Source organism: Nannospalax galili, unplaced genomic scaffold (genome assembly GCF_000622305.1).
Source record: "Nannospalax galili isolate Female #2095 unplaced genomic scaffold, S.galili_v1.0 scaffold359, whole genome shotgun sequence".
Lineage (NCBI taxonomy): Eukaryota > Metazoa > Chordata > Mammalia > Rodentia > Spalacidae > Nannospalax > Nannospalax galili.
The window spans coordinates 1,087,092-1,093,388 of record NW_008347042.1 but is presented as its reverse complement, the minus strand read 5'-3'; positions in this window follow the sequence as shown (position 1 = coordinate 1,093,388).

Below are 6,297 nucleotides of genomic sequence, written 5' to 3'. Positions count from 1 at the left end.
TAGATAGATAGATTAGATAGATGATAGATAGATGATAGATAGGTAGATAGATAAACGATAACAGATAGAGAGAGATAGAGAGAGATGATAGATATATGATAGAAATAGATGGATGATAGATGATAAACAGGTGAGGGAGATAAATGATAGATTTTTGATGATTGATGATAGATAGATAGATAGATAGATAGATAGATAGATAGATAGATATGGATGGAGAGATGATAGATAGATAGATGATAGATGATAGATAGATAGATAGATAGATAGATAGATAGATAGATAGATAGATATGGATGGAGAGATGATAGATAGATAGATGATAGATGATAGATAGATAGATAGATAGATAGATGATAGATAGATAGATAGAACTTCCCAAAAAATGAAGGTGAAAAGTGAAGAAGATACCTTCCTCATCCCATTCCCGCAGCTCACAGCTCACTCTGAGGGAGTGCGTGAGTGATCTAGCGTTGCTGTAACTAAGATACCATAGACATTTATTCCTCATAGTTTTGATGGCTGAGAAGTCCAAGTTCATGGCTCTGGTCAGTTCAGTTCCTGGTTTGCAGAATGACATCTTGCTGTGTCCTCAAATGGTAGAGACAAAGAAATTGCCACCTTCTTGAAGCCTTCTTGAAAGGACACTAATCCCATCGCGGGACACATATCCTCATTTAAACCTACTTGCTTCCAAAATGCCCTACTTGCTGTTACCACAACACTGGAAGCAGGGGTTCAACATAAAACTTAGGGAGTGCAGCAGTGCCTAGGAAGATTGATTGCCTCAGTCTTCCTGATGTTCCTTCACACCTGATGTTTAGTGATGGCACAGTGGTCAGTAAGATTCCTGGCCTCTGTGAGCCTTACTTTGATACATTTGACTGAAAAGAGCCGGGGGGAGATGTTTCGATGAAATGGGCCTATTGTAATGACTGGATTAGTTACTATTTATAAAGGACTTAAACCAGCACTCAAAATATAAAAGTGTGTTCTGTGTGTTTGCTAACTACACACATAATATATCTAGAAAAGTACTTAGTATATAATGTACCTAATGCTAAAAGAAATTCTCAAAAGTGAAAATCATGCCTATGATAATATATAAATGGAAACGCATCAAAAATGTTATCTCATTCTTTAAATAGACCCATTGAAGGGGTACCCCAGGTGCTTCACCCTGCATCCCTGTTCAGCATGGAAGAAGCCAGAGCAGTCTGGGTCCCAATTCCCTATCTGCAAGCTGGGTAACCTCGTCACAGAATGGTGTAATAAGAATAGGAAATATGAATTGGCTAGGCAGTTAGGGTAAAAGACCCCAAAGAAAAGTAGCCTGTTTCTTGGCTAAAACTCACAATGTCCTTGGGCCTATTAGCAACATACTCTGGTCCAAAGGCCAAAAATGTCGAAAGTATTTGGGAGCTTTCATCTATTCCTTAAAAGATTTTAGGGTTACGTCTTCAGAGGGAAGTGTATGACTGGGGAACAATGACGATGTAGAGCTATTATGCAGGTGGTGGGGAATTGTCTTAGGCTCTTCCAAAGTCTGTATAAATCTGAGCCCTTGTTAAAATGATTGAAGAGTACGTGAAGTTATCAGAAAAAAAGTGATGGGGAGATATGGGAGGAGGAGTTGGAGGGGAGGGAGTGGGCATGGATTTGACCAAAACATCTTATATGCATGTATGAAATTCCCAATAAATTATTTTTTTAAATGTTATCTCATTCATGAGGGAACCAATAAGATACTACAACAAGAAACCACACCCGAATTGGGAATGGGGACTGCCAAAATTCATCACACTGCAGTCCATGTCTGCTCACAGGGGCCCTCCTCATGCCATGATGTGCTCTGCTGTGCTTTGTTGAGAAAGAGTCTCAATATGTAACCCAGGCTGATCTGGAACTCGTGATCCTCCTGCCTCAGCCCCCCTGAGCGTTGTGCCCCCTTGCTGACCCTCATATTGGTCTCTTCAGGTTCTCTCTGCTTTACTGGTTCATGGAATCCATGAAGACTAGGATTCTGTAAGAAGGCAGAGCACAATGTCCAGGCAGACTGAGACTTTGTGCACTCCACTGAATGATTCCGACTTTTAGTACATGTCAAAACTTCTATGCTGCAGACCAGACAGTCAGAACCCATATCAACACTCCCTGAACAACCTCCCCAAATGACAGGCACCGGAGGATCAGGCTGGGCTGAGTCTTCAGAAGAGTTACTTGGAGATAGGGCAAAAGTGAGAGGAGGTACAGGCAAGTGGGGCCCTGGGCTTATGTGCACAGCTTATGAGGGATGCAAGCCCTGTTTCAAGGAACAACTCAGCTCACGGGCAGCTTTAAAAAACACAGAACTACTGAGGCTAGGGAGATGGTTCAGTTGGCAAAGTGTTTGCCATGCATGAACATGGGGACCTGAGTTCAAGCCTCAGAACCCATGAAAAAAGCCAGACATGGTGTTACATGCATGTAATCACAGTATCTGGGAAATCTGAGACTGAGGCTTGCTGCCCAGCTAGCCTAGCTTAACTGGTAAGTCCAGGTCCCAGTAAGAGACTCTGTCTCACAAAACAAGGTGCATGGCTAACCTGAAGAACATCTACGACTGACCTCTGGTGTTCACATGCAACACACACACACACACACACACACACACACACACAAATTGATTCCAGATTGACCTTCATGGCCTTCCCACTGGGTGATAAATCCTGAGGTCTCCTACTGGTCTCTCCCTATTCCTCAAGTTCAGTTCCTAGGAGACAGCTAAGACAAAGCAAAGATGAAGTGCTTTGAAACTCGTAGCATTTGCTTTATCTTACTATTTATCGTCTAACACCCAAATCTCTTTTACGGTAGACAGTGGGCCCTGGCCCTTACTTGGGCACTGCCTCCAGGGTCCTGAGGTTTCATCCACCTGGAAGGCGAAGAAGGGCTCGATGCCCAGGGTCTCAGGGTGTCATCCACCCTGGAGGCCAGGCCAACTGAGCTTGGGGCCTGGGGCCCAGCTGTCTGGATGGTGAAATCACATCTGCCCCTCAGGTCATCCTTATACCTCCACTACTCCTTCCGTGGACTCAGATGAAAATGCCCTTGACCATGCACTGCCACTCAAACAGGATGCTCAGCCTCCCTTGAGTCTGTGAAGATGATGAGTTTTGTACTGTCCTTGCTCCCCACCACCAGAAACTCCTTTCATCTGCCTTGAAAGCTGGTAGCTTCTGCTCCTAGGAAGGTATAAAATTATGCAGCTTCAAATAATGAATTTTTAAATTTTTACTCATTTTTATATTATGTGTATGAGTGTTTTGTCTGCATGTATGTAAGTGCTACATGTGGGTGCTGGGAACCCTACTCCTCTGCAAGAAAAGCCAGTACTTTTAACCACCGAGCCATCTCTCCAGCTCTGAATAATGGAATTTTTATTACTCCTTCCACAGTGACAAAATTTTCACATGATCCCACCATGTAAATGCTGTTATAAACCAACAAAAACCCACAAAAATGAGAGGGGTTTTCTTTTATTTTATTTTTCAATGTATCTTATTACTATTGTGTGTATATATGTGTCTGTGTGTGTGTGAGTGCATGTGTGTGTGTGTGTGTATGTATACAAGCACATGCATGCTTTGGCACATGTGTAGAAGTCAGAGGACAACTTGTAGGAATAGGTTCTCTCCTTCCACTGTGGTTTCTGGGGATCACACTCAGGTCTTCAGGCTTGTGTGGCAAGTACTTTTACCTGTTGAGCCATCTCACTGGTCCCCCCAAATTAGAGTTTCTTTGTGACAAGGACCTGGGTTATATAGTGAGACCAGTCTCAAAAGGAAAAATATAAGGACTCGAAAGATGATTCAATGACTGAGAGTGCTTGCTGCTCTTCCAAAGGACCCAAATTCAGTTCCCAGCATTCCTTTCAGGTGTCTCATAACCACCTATAACCCCAGCTCCAGGGGATCTAACACTCTGTTCTGGTCTCTGTAGGTACCAGCACAAACATACACATAAATAAAAAATTTTAAACTAGTATTTCTGCATAATTCTGATATCAATGAAAAGAAATGATATCTTGAGTGAAATGTTTTCTCTCAGAAACATTCTCTACTGCACCCCTCACCCTCTGCCAGTTGTTCTCTGATTCATCCTCTCTCTCTTCTCCCTATTCTTAAAAAAAGATGACAGCTTTCAAAATGATGACAGCTTGCCCATCATCTAGAGTCTGTAGGGCACTGCGGCAGAGCTGTTCCAGCTGCCAATACTCTGTGTGACAGAGAGACAGAAAATACACCTCCTTCCTGGAGGTGCCCATAAATAATTAAGGTGGCACGGATATGAATGACCACAATGCTCTTGACTGAAAAGCAGACCATGGAAGCTCTCTACCTGCCTCAAGTTTAGTGCACGATTTTGCGGAAGTCCCAACCAGTTGAAAACCTCCATATCTGCACAGCAAGTTTCAAAGCACACCTCAGATAAATTAAATATGAAATTATGCCCATTTTTTCACATATTGCAAAACTTCGGGGAATTGTAACAGTCCTACAGAAAATGATATCTCTTCGATAAGGGCCCTACAAAGGTCCATGTGTTGAAGGCTTGGTGGTGTTTCTCCCTCTCCCCCTCCCCCTCCCCCTCCGCCTCTCCCTCTCCTCTCCTCTTCCTTCCAAGTTACCAGGAGACAAACGGGCTTTTTCTGCCACATCCTTTTACCATGAGGTCGTCTGTTACCACAGCCCCAGAGCAACAGGGCCATGTGACAGTCATGGCTGAAACCTCAAGACTATGAACCAAGATGTACCTTTTCCCTCTTAATTGATTTCCTCAGATGTTATTATCATAACCCAGAGCTGAACAACACAGAATATTTTCTTGCCTTTCAGAAACTGGGACATTTTGCTCTAGAACCCTAAGTGGGGGAAACCAAGCAAAAGAGACAAAAGCACTTTCCCCTTCGGAGGAGTCATTTGCTCTGGTCACAAGACAGGGGCTGCAGCCAGCTTCTAGCAAGCCATGGTAGAAACTGCCTGTCTCCCAACACAGAAATGTCATGTTAAAGCTCAAAGATAAAAGAGCAAAATGTAGGACAATAAAGACAGTTCCAGTGCAGTAAAGAAAACAGTACAAGACTTGAATAGTGACCTACGCTCACATCCCTGGGTAGATACCAGCTGCTACACTTCCCTGGGCATGTTGTTTTCAAAGGCAAATGATAATTCTGACCTCACAGGGTTCCTTGGGTACACAAATGAAATAACACTAGAGAAGTAAAGACAGAAGTCAGTGTGATGCAATCCACAGACATCACTGTCCACTCTTTTCTGTCATATCCCCACACCTGCCAGCCTCCAGTGGGAACAGAGACCAGCCCTGTGTGTTGACAAGGCCATATTACATCACAACAGAGAGCCTCAGAACAGGGGCATAATTTCCAAGGCTACACAGATTCCCCAGAAGACTGAAAATAGCATTTGAACGGCTTCAAAATGGCTTTTGACAGTAATAGAAGGTCTCAACCTGAGTCATCTTAAGTTTACTTAAGGATTAAGAGAGATAAAGCAAAACAGAATCTAGAGGCTGGCAGGGAGAAATCGAAAGCCTCCCTCTGGGCTCCTCCCACACAGCAGCCTTCCCATAGTCACACATGCACATCCCAATCCATACACACCCTTTCCTGCACATAACACACATATACCAGCACACACACATTCATACCCACACTCAAACCCCCTGCCCACACAGATACAACTCATGTACACGCACACACACATACAAACATCTATGTTCCAAAAAAGAATCTGTGAGCTGAATGTTTAGGCCTCAGAGGATATATTTTTGTGAAACTACTCTAAAGAGTAGTCATATTGTCACATTACTACATTAAACCAAAGTTTGGCTCATAAAGCAGATGATATACCGAATATTGGCAACTGGGCAACAGCCAGAAGCAGTGGAACTCATGTTATCCATTGTCTCTTTTTACTTAATCATAATTGTTTTAAACTGAATAGTACTTTGGAGTAAATACTTTAACGTAGAATTACCATGTGTATCCCCTAGCCCCTGTAGGTCATGCTCAGAGCCTGATGCATAAACTCACTGGGCTCAGAGCAGCAAGATACAGGACAGCAGGGTCCAGGGGCTGAAGTGGTCAGGATGGACTCAGGGTCCCTGATGTCCATCCTACTAACTCCCAGTAAATTGCTGGGCTTCATGGTAAAAGTCTATAATTCCCACACTCTGGAGGCTACAGTGGAAGTTTGAGGCCTCTCTGGACTATCTTTAAAAAAAAAAAATAATAAG